This window comes from Pongo abelii, chromosome 6, assembly GCF_028885655.2.
Source record: "Pongo abelii isolate AG06213 chromosome 6, NHGRI_mPonAbe1-v2.0_pri, whole genome shotgun sequence".
NCBI lineage: Eukaryota > Metazoa > Chordata > Mammalia > Primates > Hominidae > Pongo > Pongo abelii.
This window is the reverse complement of record NC_071991.2, coordinates 153688252-153709009: the sequence shown is the minus strand read 5'-3', so window position 1 is coordinate 153709009 and position 20758 is coordinate 153688252.

Genomic DNA, 20758 nt, shown 5'->3' with positions numbered 1-20758 from the left:
GATTCTCCTGCCTCAGCCTCCTGAGTAGCTGTGATTACAGGCATGCACCACCACACCTGGCTAATTTTTGTATTTTTAGTAGAGACGGGGTTTCACTATGCTGGCCAAGCTAGTCTCAAACTCTTGACCTCAGGTGATCTGCCCACCTTGGCCTCCCAAAGTGCTGGGATTACAGCGTGAGCCACCACTCCTGGCCCCTGTAGTTTTAGATTTTCTGGGAGACACACAAACAGTTAGAAAGAGGAACCAGGTGAGATTAATTTTAATAATATATTTTATTAATCCAATATGTCGAAATATTATCATTTCAAATGTAATAATTTTTTAAATTATGAAGAAGATATCGTGTGCATTCTTTCTTATTTTCATATTAAGTCTCTTACTTTATACATACAGTGCATCTGAATTCACACTAGCCACATTCTGAGGGCTCCGTAGCCACATGTGACCAGCAGCTGCCATATTAGACAGCACAGCTCTAGGGATGCCTCCAGAATACACGCACGGCACATCCTGCCTCAGAAGATTGCCATCTGAGACTCCAGAACAACAACAGACGTGATGACAGTTGCCCAGTGTCTCACAAGCAGAGAACGTCTTGGATAGTTAATAACAATTTCGTAACCTATGGTTTAGGTACTGAAAGTCACTGAGGATAAGAATGGCCAAAGTTGATCCATGCCCTTTTTGTACATTTTGGCTGCTAAATGTGGAGAAATAAAAACTCTTCTTTTTCTAGCATATTTGCACAAGGCCTAAAAATAGAGGTAAGCTGGTCACTCTTAGACGTTCCCACACTGATTGGACTCTCGAGGGTTAACGTGGGGGATGTTTCCGAGATGTTTAGCAACTGCCTTTCCAGTTCTGAAAGATATTTACAAGCTGGTCATTTCCTCACTCCTACAATTACCAAAACCACACATAAGTTAAAATTGATGTGATTTATCTTATGATTAGGTTCATGAACATTGTTTTTTTCTGAATTCAATTAAGATTAATTCTCATACTCTTTGGAGATCTGTGGGATAAGGGCTTCTGATATTACTGATTAATTCCATTTTGATGGCTTTAACTTAAGGACAGCATACCTCTTATACTTGGCCATATCCTCTTTGCTTTACAGCAAAAACACACTGAGCCCTGAGTTTTGACTCACCTTGGCCAGCTGTGCAGAACCTGATGGTACATTTTTGACTATTGGTTCCACTGATGACTTCATATTACCTTTATCTTATGTTGACTGTAAAATGTGTCCTGATTTTACACTATGTGTATTTCACTCCAGAAATCCTTTCTGGAATGAGTCAGCTTTTAATTAATTAATTGATTCCATTTTAGTATCATCCAAAAGTGAAATTGTGAACTCCTATTAAGAATGCTGAGCTATAATATAGTTCCTAACTTTCATTTCTGAGAAGTGGCTAACTTATCCATTAGTCATGCAGATTAAAAGTAATGAATTAAAGGCAACCTGTAGAATAGGAGAAGATATTTGCAAGCCATATATTCAATAAGGAATCAATATCAAAATATACAAGGAACTCACACAACTCAGTAGAAAAAAAAAACCACAGGTAATCAATTTTTAAAATGGACAGAGAACCTGAATAGACATTTTTCTAAAGAAGACATACAAATATCCAACAAGCATGTAAAAAGGTGCCCAACATCATTACCATGAAAACACAAATCCAAACCACAATGAGATATCACTTCACACCTGTTAGCATGGTTATTATTTTTTTTTAAAAAAAGAGAGATAACCAATGTTGATGAGGCTGAAGAACAAAGAACGCTGGTACACAGTTGGTGGGAATGTAAATTGCACAGCCACAATGAAGAACAGTATGGAGGTTCCTTAAAACATTAAAACTAGAGCTACCATATGATTCAGCAATCCCAGCTCTGAGTATGCAGCCAAAGGCTTTGAAGTGAGTGTGTCGAAGAGCTCTCTGCACCCCCGTTCACTGCAGCTTATTCACAATAGCCAACAGAGGGAAGCAACCTAAGTGTCTATCAACGGATGAATGGATAAAGGAAATGGTGTACTCTTCAGCTTTAGAAAAGGAAGGAAAGCGGCCGGGCGCGGTGGCTCATGCCAGTACTCCCAGCACTTTGGGAGGCCGAGGCGGGCAGATCACGAGGTCAGGAGATCGAGACACCATCCTGGCTAACACGGTGAAACCCCATCCCTACTAAAAATACAAAAAATTAGCCGGGCGTGGTGGTGGGCGCCTGTGGTCCCAGCTACTTGGGAGGCTGAGGCAGGAGAATGGCGTGAACCTGGCAGGCGGAGTTTGCAGTGAGCCGAGATGGCGCCACTGCACTCCAGCCTGGGCGATAGAGCGAGACTCCATCTCAAAAAAAAAAAAAAAAGAAAAGGCAGGAGAGCGGTCATTTGGGACGTCATGGATGAACCTGGAAGACAGCAGGCTAAGTGAAATGAGCCAGACACAGGAAGACAGATGCTGCATAGTCTCATTTATATGTGGAATCTAAAAAAGGCAAAGTCATAGAAGCAGAGAGCAGAAGGGTGGTTACCAGGGGCCAGGGGATGGGGGAATGGGGAGATGTTGGTCAAAGCGCACAAACTTGCAGTTATAAGATGAAAAAGTTCTAGAGACCTAAGGTACAGCACAGTGACTGTCATTAAAAATAATGTATTGAGGCCTGACACGGTGGCTCACGCCTGTAATCCCAGTACTTTGGGAGGCTGATGCGGGCAGATCAATTGAGTTCAGGAGTTCAAGACCAGCCTGGCCAACATGGTGTAACCCCGTCTCTAGTAAAAATTTAAAAATTAGCCTGACACGGTGGCATGCACCTGTAATCCCAGCCACTCAGTAGGCTGAGGCAGGAGAATCACTTGAACCCGGGAGGCAGAGGGTGCAGCGAGCAGACAGCACACCACTGCATTCCAGCCTGGGCGACAGAGGGAGATTCTGACTCAAAATCATAAAATAATAATAATAATAATGTATTGGATACTCGATATTTGCTAGGAGAGTAGGTCTTAAGTATTTGCAACGCAAAAAAAGGTAATTATGTAAAGTAATGAAAATATTCATTACCTGATTATGGTAATCATTTCACAATGTGCACACATATCAAAACATTACATTGCGTACCTTGAATATACACAATTTTTGTCAATTATACCTCAATAAGCTGAAAAACTAAAGTACTCCATTAAAAAAATTTTAATAAAACGAAATAACACGTTAAAGATCCTTAAAATTATTCGGTAGAATGAAGGCAGTTGGCCAACAGGTTATCTATACGTTTTCCTTGCCTAGAAGGGTTTCTCAATTCTTGCTAGCCCTCCCCCTAGCTAAAGGTACATTGCACTGTTTTCTATATTGTAACTGTTTGCTGGTTTCAAAAGAACCTTCCCTATCCACACACTTTCTCTCTTCCACTGAGTTCGCCCAGCTGGATGTCTCTGGTCCTTGGAAACCCTCCCATTTTACTGTAAGGGACCTCGCTGGTATTGATTTAAATCTGCTTTCTTTTTTCTTAACTCAAGTCTCTTTGAATAAACAATAGAAGAAGAATTCCCTGGAAGTTGTCATGAGAATGTTGCCTATGAAGTAGCTCTTAAGTTAGGGTCATTTACTAAGTGTGGTTAATTTAGAATAATGTGGTTTGCCTAACCATGATACACAGTCCAAGTGGCATATTCAGGGGGAAAAAAATAAAATAAAATAGAGTGACAGCTTCAGCTAATAGTTACAACCTCCGGCTACAGAGTTTTGTCTAAATATAGAACATAGTTCACTCCACAGAGATGGAGCTCCTGCCGCGCCAGGGAGTGGGGAAGAATTCTCCATGGTGATGTTTAGCTGGATGATAATACATTTAACACATCAGGTGTATCAAATGATGTGATGGAAGGTATGATGAATGTGAATTTCCTTCACTCTTCTAAGTTAACAGGAGGTTTATTCAACAATATTCAGCAAACATTTACTGAGCACTTCTACGTACGAATCATTAAGAACAGAGGTATTCAAGTCATGGGGTCTGTCCAGGACAGCTCAGCTTTCTCAGCCTCAGCACGACTGACGTTTTGGAGTGGTTAATCCTTTGTCCTGGGGGCCGTCCTGGGCATGGGAGGACGTTTAGCAGTGCTCTTGGCCTCTGTATACCAAATGCCAGTGGCACCACCTGTCATAACAAGCAAAAACGTCTCCAGGCTTTCCAAATGTCCCTGGGAGGAAAATCACCCCCAGTAGAGAACCGCTGGTCGGTGGAGGAGTCAGATCAGCAGACAGGGAGTTCCTAGGCCACAGTGTTGAGATAGGGGTGAGAGTCATGGGGGTCAAGGGGAGGGGCGCCTGACCTATGGGGGACACCTGGGGCAGGAAGGCTTCCCAGGCTGGAGGTGCTCAAGTGCGGGCCTGGAAGGTGACAGGTGTTTCAATAGCCCAGTGGGGTGGGAGTTGGCGGAGGGTATCAGAGGCCCGGAGAGCAGGAGTCCTTGGTGAACAGTCCTGGGATGAGACGGGCAAAAGACAGCTGGAAATTGTGGCCCTCACTAAGATGAGGACTGAAAAAGAAGGATGACTCTGAGCATTGGAGAAGGAGGAAGACAAGGCATACTCCTCTCTCCAGTCTCTGTCAGGCTCACACCTTGGCACAGGTGCATGTAAGCACTGACACTAATCAAGGCCTCTGCCGTGGAGGCCCCCAACAAGTATTGGCTCAATTTTTTAGGAATCCCCAGTATCTACAGCCCCAAGACAACCATTCTAACTCCACCTCCTAGGGTCGTTTAAAGGATTAAGAACGGTGACATGCACACAGCCGGGCACCTGATAGTAACTAACACAACTAATAGTCACTCAACAACAGTAACTTCCGTCTGCTCTTTTGCAAGGTAGAGTAAGCATCGATCCATCCTAGTGGTCAGGATTTTTATTTTCTTCTATGCTACCTCCTTAAAAATAAGCAAACAAACAAGAACAGGAAAGTTTTGAGAGGCTAATGCTGACATTCAGGTGAAATCAATGCTATACACCTGTCGGTGGAAGACCTAACCCCCCATTTCCATCTCCCAGGCAGGACAAGTGCACACATGTTCTGAAAGGGCCGGCAGTCACTGTGCTACCCTCAATGTACAAAGAGTTGGGTGCAGTCCCTGCTATCTAGGCTTTCACAATCTTATGGGCAACAGGGACAGAGAGGAGGCAGGGAAGGAGAGTCCAGGTGGATGAGTATTTATCCAGGTGTTGTTTCCCTAAATTGTTTGCTAGAATAATGGGCACTGCTCCCAGGTTCAGCCTGCCTTTGTAGGCATCCATTGGGAAGATGTATAAGAAAATCACCCTCCACAAAAACGACCACAAAACCGGAGAGATATAGGCTTGGGGTATTGTCAGGAGCAGGTTCCGCCTTCAGCACAATTGCTCCTGGCACTTGGTTCTTCCTGCGACAACATCTATAATCCTTGCCAAACATGATTCATCATCAACGTCTGTTTCAGACAGACACGAACATCTCTGACATCATTCAGAGCCTATTCTACTTCCAAGGAGAAAGCAGCTCCGGGATACAATGTCAGGTGCACTACGAGAGAATTTGTGTGCTCTATTTTTGCTTGGGGTGAAATAGATCCCAATGCCAGTCACGGATAATTATAGTCTGGAATATTACACGAAAATTAAAATGTGTAAAATGTCTCTCTCATTTCAAATAAATGTCAAAAACCGCACATACACTTCAGTGATGAGACTTTGAGATCAAACTGAAGCAGGCACTTTATCTCTGCCCAAAAACCAGCCCAGCCTCTCTCTGGGTTTCGCAGTGCTGCGTTTTCAAGGACAGACGTTTGAAAGTTCCCGATGTTTGGCTCCTGCAAAGCCATACTTGGGCAGAGGAGGGCACAGCACAGAGAATCTCATTTATTCACACTTATCAAAAACAGAAAGTTAAAATTCAGGCCATGGGCAGTTAATAGCTTCAAGAAAAACTGATATTCAACTGAAGAGAAACAATTTCTTTTTTAATCTGTTGGAGGGGATCAATACAGTCCATCGCAAGCCTGGAAAATTATACTCTTACATTTTCTTGGTGTCCCAAAAGTTGATGTAAAAGCATTTGCTGAGCTCAGCCTCGTTCCTGTAATAATGGTCCCTACATTGCTACCTCTAGTTCCTAGGGTGAGACACCCAGGCAGAGGGTCCCTCTCCGAGACTGAGACGCCCCCCGGAAATTCTATCCTTTTTCTCATGCCTGCAAATTAAAATGTGAATTTTCTGGAAGAGGAGAGGCTGTGGCGGGCCTTGTGGGGCTGCTGGGAAGCTGGTGTGGCTCTGAACAGGTGACTGGCTGGGCCCGTGTCCTCGTCCAAGGGAAGGGGCTTGAGCTGAATGTCCTTCCCGTCTCAGGTGCCTCGATGCCAGGGAGTCCGTGTTGTCAGTCACTTCTGTCCTCTGGGGACTCCTAGTAGCTAGAGCAAGTCTGACGCAAGGAGGGAAGAAGGACCAAGTCCACTGTGAGGGGCTGGCTGTCCCGAGGGAGGCGATGCCGGGAGTGGGGTGGGGTGGGGATGGGGGGAGGCGATGCCGGGAGTGCGGTGGGGTGGGGATGGGGGGAGGCGATGCCGGGGGTTGGGGTGGAGGTTGGTGGGGAGGCGATGCCGGGGGTCGTTGGGGGGAGGCGATGCCGCGGGTGCGGTGGGGTGGGAACGGGCTGTGTTTCAAGCGTCTTCTGTTCTGTAGAGTTTTCCTGGGGGGGTCCCTGGTTCCTCCATCCAGACACACGCACACACACACACACACACACACACATACACACAGTTTAAAGGAAGGGCTCTCAGAAAAGGGGAAGGGGCAAGGAAAGCACAGACCCCAGAGGAGACATTCATGCTTCCTTTCATCTAGCGCCCCTCTCAAATAAAAACAAATTCAATTCCATTTCCTGTCACTAACTTTCGGAAATCAGGTGTTGCACTGCTGACCTCTTTTCGTCTGAGGAAGGGGAGGGTCCTTAGGAAGCGAACCATAAGGGATGCTAGCCTGAGTGTGCACTGGCCCCGAATCAGCTGACCTGGTCATTTGTTGGGAGAAGCTGTGAGTGGATCTAGAACGAATGGGAAGAAGGTACAGGGAGCAGACGGCGGTTGGACGAGCAGAGGCGCCCAGCGATGGAGAACGCAGCTTTGTAATGTGGCCAACACTTCAGGCTCTGAAGGAATTCCAGCAGGGGCTGCCCATCCAGGGAGCCTCTGGGAAGGCTGAGTGTGGGGGAGCAGGCAGGTCCGCACTCTAATATCCTAATGATTCCACGGCTTCTTGGTTCAACCAGGTCTTCACCATGGGCAATGCTGCAGGCCAGAGGGAAACAAACAGCCCACAGAGACAAGCCCGAAGGGAGACTGGGGAGGGCACAAAAAAATAACCAGAAAAAGAATTGAATAATCATAGATGCTGAGAAAAGTGTGTTGCAGAGTTCTGTTATTCAAAACAAAACAAAAACAACGTAACTGGATCTTCTTGCTGGAGCCTGGAATGCAGGGGGAACAAAAGCGACCTCACTGCTGTTGTCAACACTGGTCCAGCCTGGGCCTCTCTGTTTCAGGAGACTGTTGTGAAGAATCAGGAGGGCCTAGCAAACGCCCCCCAGACAGGACTGGGAGAGGCTCACTTCAGAGTTTGGAACTTCCTTCCAGTAGAAGAGCCAGGTAAAGAATGACATGTAGTATCATAAAACATGCACAGTGCAAACGTAGATGAGTATGATCTGGCTGTCCCCATCTTCACAGAAGGATGATCAAGATCCAGAATTTACCCTGCAGCAGAAAAGTTCAGCTAGAGCAGAGACCCTGCACACAGGTCAGTGGGGCCTGGAACTAGGCCCCCAGTGAGCCCTAGGGTAGGGAGGGCATTCACCCCTCACCTTCCACCTCGGCTGGTTAAAGAGGAGAAAAAGGAAGAATTTAGGGTTGCCCTGACCCCCAGGGTAGAACGCACGTACCCCTCACTCTTTGATTGCCTTCCCTAACCTCTTTCAAATACTCATGCCTAATGAAAGATGATGAACTCAGACTAAGTACAATTTAGATCACAGATGTTTTAATTATTTTGGTTTCAATTCAGTGATTTTTAGAAAGACATATTAGTTCAAGCTTCCAATTATTCCCCGGATTTGCAAACTTAAATTTCAAAAACACACCTACTTAGTGTTTGTTTAAATGCACTTCAGATTCTCAGGTTTAACTCACAGGTATCTGTAGCTCACCTGTCTCCTTGACTTCTATTCACTCTTTTCCTAGACAAAGCCTACTCAGAAAAGCATGGCTCTGGCACTTAGTCATGTCAGCAATGTCCTTCCCATCTCAGGTGCCTCGATGCCAGGGAGTCCGTGCTGCCCGTCACTTTTGTCCTTGGGGGACTCCTACTCGCTAGAGAAAGTCTGATGCAAGGAGGGAGGAAGGACCAAGTCCACTGTGAGGGGCTGGCTGCCCCGAAGGAGGTGATGCCGGGGATGGGGTGGGGGTAGGAACATCTTACTTCCTTTCTGCAAACTCCTCCGGAGACCATACACACAGTTTTCATACTTTATGGATTACATACATTTGACAGCTATATATTTCATGAAAAAAAATCATCAACTAAAACCATTTTAAACAGAGAAAATCTACTATAACCAAACTGGTTTGAAACCGCAACACCAATATAATAAGGAAAATGCTTTTCACTGTAATGCCATTGGTTTTAAACTCACCTGAACTCCCTTGAAAATATCAGAAGGATGAGAGTTTTATTTTGCCAACTGGAAGTAGGACTGAATAGATGAAAATGTTTGGGATAGATCTGTTCGTTGTTCAAGACTCTGCCACACTCACTAAAATTTCAAATGATGCAGATATTGCTTAAAGAGGCTTGAATTAACAACCACAAAAGACAGAAGGGGAGAAACGTGATGCAAATCATTTCAAAGTACTTTCTTTGCGTTCTCAATGTCAGTGTGGACAAACTTTTAAAAGCATCTGCTACAGCAATGCACAGATTTTTCCTTTTTTTTTGAGTTATGGTTGATATAGTTTAGATATGTGTCCTCACCCAATCTCATGTTGAAATGTGATCACCAGTTTTGGAAGGGGAGCCTGGTGGCAGGTGATTGGATCACAGGTGCGAGACCCTCATGAAGGGTTGAGTACCATCCCCTTGGTGCTGTCCTCGGGATAGTAGATGATTTCTCGAAAGATCTGGTTGTTTAAAAGTGTGTGGCACACCCCTCTCTTGCTCCCCCTCTTGCCATGTGGTAGGCCAGCTCCCTCTTTGGCTTCCCCTTCTGCCATAATTGAAAGGTTCCCGAGCCCTCACCGGAAGCCAAGCAGATGCCTGTGCCATGCTTATACAGCCTGCAGGTGTATGAGCCAATTAAGCCTCTTTTCTTTATAAATTACTCAGCCGCAGGTATTTCTTTGTAGAAATGCAAGAACAGCCTAACACAAGGATCATAAATATATATTTAAATAAATATGGTTTAAGTGTCCATAATTATATGGTGAATTAAGTTGTACAATTCTAGAGCTATCAGCCCATTCAACAGAAAGACTTGGAAAAATGAAGTGTTTTGCCTACAATCACAGAGCACGTTCACATCAACATTAGGACTGAGGGAGGGTCTCCCGGCTTCCAGGCCATGAGCTCTCCCCTGGATCATATAGACCCTCAACTGAAGCTGCTGGAGCATCCCAGCACCTCACAGTGCTTTCATATCCCGGATTGCCTGCATGAACCCCAAAGTAAGTCCTCCGGGGTGCAACCACAGCCACATCAACTGGACCTGCAGCCCATGTCGTATTAATAAATTAATTGTGTAGAGAGTTCGACAAGAATGGCTGTCAGACTTCCTGCTAAAAACTTCCAATTCAAGAAGAAACATCTGAGGTCTTTCTTGCTGGATCTCAATAGGGTAGAGTAACCTTAATTTCACAGGGCCTACTGCATGAGATTCCACAGGCCAGGTCAGACAGGGACAAGTGGTGATGAACGCTACGAAAAAGACACGTTCATTCCATGGTATTCCCGCCACCTCACTGCTTACCACCGGTCACTGGTAAGCAGCAGGGTTTGAACCCTGTCAGTCTGATGCCGAATCCCCCCAACCTGTGCTGGCACTGGGGGACTCCGTCACATTCTCCCAGAGTTTTCCCCAATTCCTGATGACTGTGAACTCCAGACTCTGGAGGAGAATGGAACAGAGCCTTTCAGTGCCAGGACAGGGAAAGGATTGAGAGAGGCAGCTCTGATGTCTGTCCTGTGAGCTCCTACCTCTCACAACCCATGCAGCCTTGGGAAGCTACCCTGCCTCTCTGGGCCTCAATTTTCTCATCTGTAAAATGGGATTATAACGAAATCTGCGTTGTGTGATCGTCGTGAGGATTAAATCAGATTGTAAAGTGCCTAGATTGAGAGGCCGAGGCGGGTGGATCACGAGGTCAGGAGTTCAAGACCAGCCTGGCCAAGATGGTGAAACATCGTCTGTACTAAAAACACAAAAATTAGCCAGACGTGGTGGCGGGCACCTGTAATCCCGGTTACTCAGGAGGCTGAGGCAGAGAATTACTTGAACCCAGGAGGCAGAGGTTGCAGTGAGCCGAGATTGCAACAGTGCACTCCAGCCTGGGCTACGAGACTCTGTCTCAAAAAAAAAAAAAAAGCGCCCAGAATGATGCCTATGACGTGCTAACCACGCAGTAAACGCTGGCTGTTTATATTACTGCAATTTTTTCCTCTAAAAAGTTTCTGTTCTTGGGAAGAGAAGACTAATGCATCACCCAGTGAGAGAACAACGTGTGAAATGACACGAAGGAAGCTGCTTTCGTTCGCAGATCAGAGGTGTGGAGAAGGCCGGGTGCTGCCAGGACCAGGGAGGGCACATCCCATGAACGCACAGATCCTTCTGAGGGTCTGCATGCCGGGAAACGGGTTCGGGAATGCATGAACTACTGTGAGCCGGGCCAGTGCCCCACAGAAAGAGGGGACACAGGATCAGGTGTCACGGGAGGATCCTGATGAGGTGGCGGAGAGAAGCACGCATGGTCCAAGCCAGGCAGGTTCTAAGAGCCAAGTCCCACGAGCACCCGTGCGACCGGCCTGGGGCTGGCCCTTCTGCAAGAACACGCCACTGTAGGAAGCTTGGGATCTGACCCAGCGCAGAGCTCCTCATTTTCAGAGCGGTGGAAGAATTGTGAGGTTCCGTAAGATGACCAAGTTTAGGACAGGAGATCCTGTGGAGCCCTGCGGGCAGTTGAGATGGCGGGGTCCCGGCAGAGCAGCCGGAAGAACTGCGTGGCACATGAGAGAGCGCCCCCGCATGGCTGGGAGGTGTTCTTCTGCTTCCCAGAAGGCTGAGGTGTGACTGAGGATCTGCTTGTAACATGCGAAGATGCAACAGGCCGTCTACTCTGCGGCGTGATGCGAATGAAAGAGGAAAGACATTTCCCGCTCCCTTTCGCCTCCACCAGGGCCGAAACTCCCCCCACTGATTGAGGACCACGGGGAAAGTCCACGTTGCCTGGAGAAGGCCCCTCTGCGAGTCATGACTGTGATGTGAAGGAGTCTTTCTTCTCTGGGGGACACCAGAAGGCGAAGGGAGTGAGACTCAGAAGTGGAAGGTTCTATTAGGAAAAGGAAGCCAAGAACATCTAGAGCGGGGTGTTCAACTTTTGGCTTCCCTGGGCCACACTGGAAGAAGAAGAAGAATTGTCTTGGCCACACATTAAATACATGAACGCTAATGATAGCTGATGAGCTAAATAAATAAATAAATAAATAAATAAATAAATCTGATAATGTTTTAGGAAAGTTTATAAATTTGTGTTGGGCCGCATTCAAGTCGTCCTGGGCTCCGTGTGGCCTGCGGGCTGCGAGTTAGACGAGCTTGCTCTGGAGGGAATCTGCAAGGTCAGAAATGGGGGTTGAGGGGATGAAGGTGTTGGGAGGAGAACTGCGCAGCAGGGAGCTAAAAAAGAACCCCAAAGATGATAAATTCAGGTGGGAAAAAGCCATTTATTCCTGACATTGCCCACAGCTGATGACGTAACGGCTCCCAAGAGGCCTATGCCTTTGATTCCACTTAAATAAACACCCTTTCATCATCATCTCCTCCAACTCCAAGTTCTACACAGGACTCCCTCCAAGTGGCGTTTTAATTCTCACAGCTCCGTAAGAGACCAAAGGCAGGTGGGGGCTGCTCCATGGGTCCGGAGGCAGAAACACACTCAGCCCAGCCCTGGGCGCCCCCCAGGCCCCACACCCAGGACGGGATAGGCAGGAAAAGCCCCGGGTTGAGTGTCTTCTCTGGCACCACAACCAACAGGAAATCTTAAGAATGTAAGAAGAGATTATTTTTAAGAAACAAAAATTACTTTTAAAAACTATTTTCTCCATTGTACAGATCAATTACTCGATTTCTCAGTAGGAATATGGCCTTGAAATACACATGTAGATGAGAAAACCGTTCAGGTCACATTTACATCACATTCGGATATATAAATTGCATACATATCTGTGATGGATCACAAAGGAAGTAATTACATTTGTTTCATTTGTTAAGAATCTGAAAGAGCACTTATTGTGGGGAATGAAACCAATACTTGCAGAGCGCTCAAAACACTGCTGGGAATGTGCCAAGTAGCCAAGCAATCAGCTCGCCAGTTTCCCCCATACACAGGAAATTCAAAGTGAAGACGCAGCTTCTTTCTAACTTATGCTAAAATAATTGCTCAAGGTAAAAACGGAGCTAGGACAGGTGTGAGTGTGGCTGTGGATGTTTTCTACAGGCCTTGCTTCAGCTGCGCGAAGACCTCAGCAAGTGGCCCACCCCACCCTGCTCTGACACCTGGGCTGAGGCTTCAGGCACTCACTGGTCGCCAGGAAGCAGCAAGTCCCACTGTGAGGGCTAAGCATGTTCATTAAAAAACTGGCATCACTTTGTGTTTGCTTATTCAACTGAGCCATGTTCCCTGTAAACCAGGCTTGGGGTGTTGGGAAAGCTGCTGATAGCCGGAACTGTTCTGTTCTGCGTCCCTGTGTCCAGCCTCCTTCCTGCTTCCAGCTCCCATTTGCCTTGCTGCCCTGTCCACGAGGACACCCAGAGCCTCCTGCCCAGGGCTCCAGTAAGGCTGCTGTTCCCTCCTGGGAAGTGAGGATCTAAGCTCCAACCTCTGGGCCTTCCTGAAGGACCCTCCAATTCTCCCACTGGTCTCCTCCTGGTAGCTGCCTGAAGGGGACGATATCTGACTACTGATCCCAGCACTATGCTGACTACTGATATTGTTTTATGTATGATCCTTCCCATTCGCATCTCCCAGGAGGGTGTGTGAGGGAGAGCAGGGCTCTATAAGAATGAGATTCTAGACAGGTGAGTGGAAGAACTTTTGTAGACTGGAAGGCTCCTCTAAGGTTTCAAATCCACTGCCTGCCCTCTGTGCCAGCAGCCAGGCTGGCTGACTAAAAGTTTTCTATACCTGCACTAATACAGTAGCCATGAATCACATGTAACTATCCAAACTTATATTTACATTAATCAAAATTTAAATAATATCAAAACTTTTAATTTTTCCATCACACAAGCCACATTCAAAGGGATTGAGGTCCACATGTGGCTATTGCACTCACCCAAATCTCATCTTGAATTGTAATCCCAATAATCCGTACATGTCATGGGAGGGACCCAGTGGGAGGTAATTGAATCATGGGGGTGGTTTTCCCCATGCTGTTCTCATGACAGTGAGTGAGTTCTCATGAGATCTGATGGTTTTATAAGCATCTGGCATGTCCCCTGCTGGCACTCATTCTCTCTCCTGCCACCCTGTGAAGAGGTGCCTTCCACTGTTATTGTAAGTTTCCTGAGGCCTCCCCAGCCATGTGGAACTGTGAGTCAATTAAACTCTTTTCTTTATAAATTACCCAGTCTCGGCTATTTCTTCATAGCAGTGTGAGAGTGGACTAATACACCCACCATCTTAGAAATCCTGCTGGACAGAGAATGCCTTACCCCAGGCTGCTATAACAACCACCAGTGCCTGCGTGGCTTAGACAACAGACGTTATTTCTCACAGCTCTGGAGACTGCAAGTCCAAAATCAAGGCGACAGCAGATTCAGTTGTTGGTGAGGGCTCTCTTCCTGGCTTGCAGACAGCCACCTTCTCACTGTTTCCTCACATGGCTGAGAGAGAGAGAGCTCTGGTTTCTCTTTTCCTTCTTTTTAGGACATGGGTCCCATGATGGGGGCCCCAGTCTCATGTCCTTGTAGAACCCTGATTACTTCCAGAATGCCATGTCTCCTAATATCATCATTTGGGAAGTCAGGGTTTCAACATAGGAATCCTGGGGACCCCAACATTCCATCTGTGACAGATAGGCAATATTGGCTCTAGAGGATTGACACCCCGGAGTCTATTTAGTACGTGCATGTGAGAGACTAGTGCCCATTCAGTTAGGGACCCATGGGTTCCTATAGGACTTGATTCCCACGGAAAGTTACCGTTGTGGCACTGCTGTCCCCATTTGCACGTCCTTGTGCCATGGCACAGTCACCTTCCCTGGTCTGAAAAATGCTGATGGTGCACCCACGGGGCCTGGACAGTTCGATGCAGCCTAATGAGGCCACGTGTTGAAGATTTGTCTGAGGCACCTGTCTCCTGAAGTCAGCCTGTCAATCCCAGGTTGTTTTGTCTGCCGCGAGGCATCGATAGAGTCCCCAGGGTCTGAAAGGCAAACCACTAACAAAAGCCCCAGGACAGCTCCGGTTCCAGCCTCATTCTGCCTGGACCCAAGTTTTGGTTCATTAACCCTGAAACGTTTCCTTCACAGAAAGCTGGTAGCAGGCAATAAACATGCCGGGGGTGCCCTTGCCTGTAGACTGTAGACGAGAGAGACAGCTCAGGCCAAGGCTTAGTTCTGAGACATTCAGAAAGGAAATGGTGATGTTGAGAGACGGCTACACTTCTGTGACTGGGGACTTGGGCAGCCAAACTCCTAAGTCATTTTTAGTTTGTGAGTGTTTAACATTCATCGTGGCCTTACCTGCCTTTCTCTTTGCTGAGGGTAACTGCACAGTACCAGCCATGAGGTTTACAATTGGAGAGTGCTCCAGAAAGTGCCCGACTCAGCCCTGCCCACCCCTGTAGGTCAGGCATCTTGAGACTCCCATGTCCATTCATAAACTGAGGCTCAAGCATGGTAAGGATTTGTCTGGGGTTGCCTCAAATGTAATTTGTGGGCTGGGGGATCTGGGACCTGCCATCTAACACTGATGACCCCAATCCCACCCCCCACCCCCACAGCTTGAATAGGAATATTTCTGAGAGCTGTTGCCGGCTTCCAGGTTCCAAAGGAGGGGCGGGACCTCTAGTCTCAAGGTAGCCAATGGAGCACCTGCGTCATCTCCCTCTCTTCCCAAGTTCATGTTGAATGAAACAAAAGCACAATGATAGAAAAGAAATTTTTGATAAATTCTTGGAAAATAGGAAGCACGAGCAACCAGCCTGAAAAAAACAGAGAGAACAGAGGAAACCACAGAGCAAGGACTCCGGAGGTGAAGGGAGTCTCTGGGAGATCCAGACACAGAGAGAAGAAAGGACCTCAAGATCAGGATGCGGGACAGGGCAGCCAAGAACCTTTGTGCAGGACTCTCACACAGAACAGCTTGGATGCACCACTATCACTTAGTTGGAAGTAGCTTGGTTTTTCTCAGGTTGTACTCAAGGGTGAGCTCCCACAGGGAAAGATGAGGTCTGCCCCGGGGGGTGATCCTGGGAGGGACACTCGGAGCAGAACTTGCAAGGCTCAAGGCCACTGCAGGAAGGGAGGGGCTGCGGCCCGGCCTAGGAATGAAGTCACCCACCTGCTTTCAGAGAAGGTAAACACACCCCTTCCATCCAACTGGAGGTGGACTTTGCAGTGGACCTGACAACTGCAAAAGACGCCCCAAGTATCTCCCAACGTTGAAAGAGATCATCCCTTCTGTGATGGTGAATATTAGGTGTCAATTTAATTGGATTGAAGAATGTCTAGATAGTTGGTAAAGGATTGTTTCTGGGTGTGTCTGGGAGGGTGTTGCCGGAGGAGACTGACATGTGAGTCGGTGGACTGGGAGAGGATGACCCGCCCTCAGTGTGGGTGGGCACCAATCCAGCATGGCCAGAACGAAGCAGGCGGAAGAAGGTGGGAGAAGCCGGCCTGCTGGGTCTTCTAGCTTTCATCTTTCTTCTGTGCTGGATGCTTCCTTCTGCTCATCTTGCCCTTGGACATCAGACTGTAGGTTTTTGGCCTTTGGCCTTGGAGTTACACCAGTGGCTTGCCAGAGGCTCTCAGACCTTCATCCACAGACTGAAGGCTGCACTGTTGGCTTTGCACTTTTGAGGCTTTGGGACTTGGACTGAACCATGGCCTATTGCGAGACTTCGCCTTGTGATTGTGTGAGCCAATTCTCCCTAATGAACTCCTTTTCATATATACATACATGCTATTAGTTCTGTGCCTCTGGAGAACCCTGACTAACACAGACACCTTCACTCACAACTATGAACCCCAAACCAAGGTCAGCAGGCATTTGGTGAAAGCAAGAGCATGAGAAAGGAGCAAGATGAGGAAAGAGGAACTCAGCACAGAAAGTAGAGAGGACACAGAATGAAAAAGAACTTTAGAAAGCTCCAGGACGGGCACGGTGGCTCACGCCTGTAATCCCAGCACTTTAGGAGGCCGAGGCAGCCAGATTGCCTGAGGTCAGGAGTTGGAGACCAGTCTGGCCAATATGGTGAAACTCTGTCACTACTAAAAATAAAAAAATAATAAAAAAAAAATTAGTTGGGCATGGTGATGTGCGTTTGTAATCCCAGCTTCTTGGGAAGCTGAGGCAGGGGAATTGCTTGAACCAGAGAGGTGGAGGTTGCAGTGAGCCAAGATTACGCCACTGCACTGCAGCCTGGGCAAGAGAGTGAGACTCTGTCTCAAAAAAGAAGAAAGAAAGAAGAAAAGAAAGAAAGAGAGAGAGAGAGAGAGAGAAAGAAAGAAAAAGAAAGAAAGAAAGAAAGAGAAAGAGAGTGAGGGAGGGAGGAAGGAAAGAAGGAAGGAAAGAAGGAAGGAAGGAAGGAAGGAAGGAAAGAAGGAAGGAAGGAAGGAAGGAAGCTCCACCCGCCTTCTCAGAAAGACCAGAGAAGATACAGCACCCATGAAACAGCAGGTTCCCGTGCAAACCAGGCAGGAATTAAAAAGTGTTCCTTCATCTTAAAACACCTGCCAAAAAGAAACATTCTGTGGATAAGCTGAATAATTGAGCATAGCAGATGAGTGAGAACATCTCCCAGAACATTGTGGGGAGAAGAAAAAGAGCAAGGTGGAAAATATGAAAGAAAGTTTAAGAGACATGGAGAACAGACCAAGGAGCCTGACATCCATCGACCGGGCGTTCTGCAAGAAGGCTCCGGAACACTGGGGCAGGCAGCAGGCTTCTGAAGAGCTTTGGGACTGGAGGGAAATCCCACACTCAGCATGAAGGGCCCAGCAAGAGCTGAATGGGGTTAATTCTACAAAGCTGCATATCCAGATTAATCCCTTAACATAGAAGAACTCTAGGAATAAAAATACCATCCCAAAAACTTCCAGCAAGATAAAGAAATGTGAATAGAGATGGCTAATATCAGACTCCATACCAGCAATGCTGAAATGAATGCCAGATATCAATAGCTCAGCGTCCTGAACATTTCTTTGCATAAAAATTCTTTAATATCCAAACCCTTGATCAAAGGCAAAGAACAGGTTGGGTGAGGTGGCTCATGCCTGTAATCCCAGCACTTTGAAAGGCCGAGTGGGGGCGGATTGCCTGAGGTCAGGAGTTCAAGACCAGCCTGGCCAACATGGTGAAACCCCGTCTCTACTAAAAGTAGCCAGATGTGGTGGTGAATGCCTGTAATCCCAGCTACTCGGGAGGTTGAGGCAGGAGAATCGCTTGAGCCCGGGAAGTGGAGGTTGCAGCAAGCCAAGATGGAGCCACTGCACTCCAGCCTAGGCGACCGAGCGAGACTCCTTCTCAAAACATACAAACAAAAAACAAAGGTAAGGAATAAATATAGACATTTTCAAAATTCAGAAAATTCACTTTTGTGAAAAAAAAATGGGGAGAGGAGAGCTATTTTAGCAAAAGGAGAAGAGACCAAAAGGAACAATGGGATTGGAGGCACAGATGCCCTGGAGTGTGACTTAATCAAAGAAAGACTCGATAAAAATTTCTTAAAAAGTCATTAGACGTTGATGCTTAGAAAAGTGTCCAAAATGGGTAACCTTACATGATCTTCATCCTAGGAATGCTTTCTGTTGCCTTTGATTATTGAAGACGTCTTGTAGTCAAACACGTATCGTGACAGGAAGTAAATGTAGTAAGACATGATGAAGCAACAATCCTCATGTAACAACCAGACCCTGAGAAGCAAAGCTGCATGGAGAAATGGGAGGAAGGGAGCTGCTCTTCCTTCTTCCCTTCTCGTGGCTGGGTGTCAATTCTTACTGACCAAAGTTGGCAAATCAAGGAATGGATGTTTACATATAATACAATCATGAGAACAAGTCAAACAGCTGAAAACAATAATACAACTGAAGAAAGTTGGGATGTGCTGGTGGCAAAGAGAAGCAGGAGGCGGTGTAATAGTGACAGTGAACGTTTATGCTGTGCTTGCACCCACTGGGCCCTGTTCCGCTCTGTGCATTGTCACATGGTCAATTCTCATAATAACCCTACGGCATGGGTGCTGCACGTATGGAAACTGAGGCACCACCATATAACTTGTCCAAAAAGCAAGCAACTAGTAACTTAGCTGCATTCATCTTGCACAGTGCAGAATCCACAGACACTGTCTACGGTTAGTCACGTTGTTGACGCCATCACGCCCCAGGGACTTCTCTCACTAAGGCCATCGCTGAGCTCCATCCAGGGTGCCCCTTCCAGCGTCAGTCATCACAGCCCATCTGCCTCACTGGACACAGCTGGCGCCCCCTCGACACAACTCACTGCCACTGCCGCTGGCCTCCTAGCTCCTCTTCTCTCCCTGCTTGGGAGGGCCCCTCTTCCAATCATGGAGTGGCCCAGGACCAGCCATCTGCATTCACCCTTCAGTGAGACTGGTGACCTCATATGGACTTTAATGCCATTTGCCAGCCACAGCCCCCATTTCGGACCTCCAATGTCATCCTTTTCAAAGCCCCGCATGCATATGTCCAGTTGCCCATGTGACCTAACAGAGCGCTCATGCTCAACACCTCCAAAGCCCTACTCGTGCTCTGAACCTCACCTACCTTGTTCTGCACACCACGTATAGCACCTCAGGTGATGGCAGCTCCATCGCTCCCGATGGTCATCTCACGGGGGATCCTGCTGGATCTACCTTTGAAACACACTCCAAGTCAAACTTGCCGTCTCTGCGGTGAGCTCCCTGGCGTTGGCCTTCATCCCCTGCCGGGGTTGACCTCCCCGAGTTGTCCCCATCTCTACTTCCTGCACAGACTGCTTCCTGCACAGACTGCTTCCTGTGGTCTATTCTCAAACCAACAGTCCAGGTGGCTCTTAAGACCTCAGTTACACGGTTCCCTCCTCTGCTCATGTGTCCACCGCTCACTTTGCATAAAAGCCATAGGCTTGCAAGGACCTAGCTGAGCTGCATCTCCCTCCCTGGCCCTCTGACCTCCTTCCTGATTCTCCCTCTGCAGGGACTGTGCGGGCTCCCTCGCTGCCCCTCTGCATGCCTTGCCACGGGGCGTTGGTGGCTCCCTTTTCCCAGAGCTTGGTTCGCTCCTTCACTTCCTAAAAACCTTTACTCAAATGTCCTCTTCTCGATGAGGCCTCTGCTGCTCACCCTGCTTCATACTGCAGCAACCACCTAACTGTGTTCCACTTCTCTTTCTATCCACAGCACTTACCACCTTCCAAGAAGCCAAATAATTTGGTTGTTTTTAAGACGCATGAGTTTATTATCCATCCTATCCCCCTCCCTAGTAGAATGTCCACTCCAGAAGAGCATGAACCCTTGCCTGTTGGACCGTGAGTTCCCAGAATACCATCTGGCATACACTAGGCATCCGATACACGCTCCTGATGGGTGAATGCGCTCTCCCTGGTCTCCATGACTCCCATGGCCCATCCTAGGCTGACCCCTATGGCCAGTGGGGTAGAGTTCTCCCATTGTCCGGAGCTGGGGCTCCAGGATGCGGTCAGTGTAACCCCAACACGTGGAATGAGGATGAGGGTGGAATGGCCCCACTCAAATGGGCCACCACCCATCCCTCGGGGGATGAGAAGAGCTTGAATAAGCTGAAAGTAGGAAAGTCCACAGGAATGGGTGAAATGAGTAACAAAACAGCTACCTGGAGCGTGAGTGCCTGTGGGGTGCTCACACATGCATGCACGTTCTTACACCCGATCAGCTGTCTGAAAGGATGCATTCAGAGCTGCCAACAGAAGCTCTCTCTGGGATATGGGATTAGGAAACCTGGAGAGAAAACAAGAGTTTTGTGCCTGCCTGTGAACTCTTTGGTGATTTTTACAATAAGCATGAATTATACCTAAAATAACTTGTTTAAAGTGTGTTCTGGGGAGGAGGGCTGAAGCTAGATGATCTGAGCCCAAATCACTCCTTTCCCTCCTTTAAAAATCGACGGGGAGTTGTGAGGACGCTTGGCTCATGTACAGGTTGCCCCTGCTCTATCCAGATTAAATTGAGACACGGACTGAAATCTCTGAAACACCCATA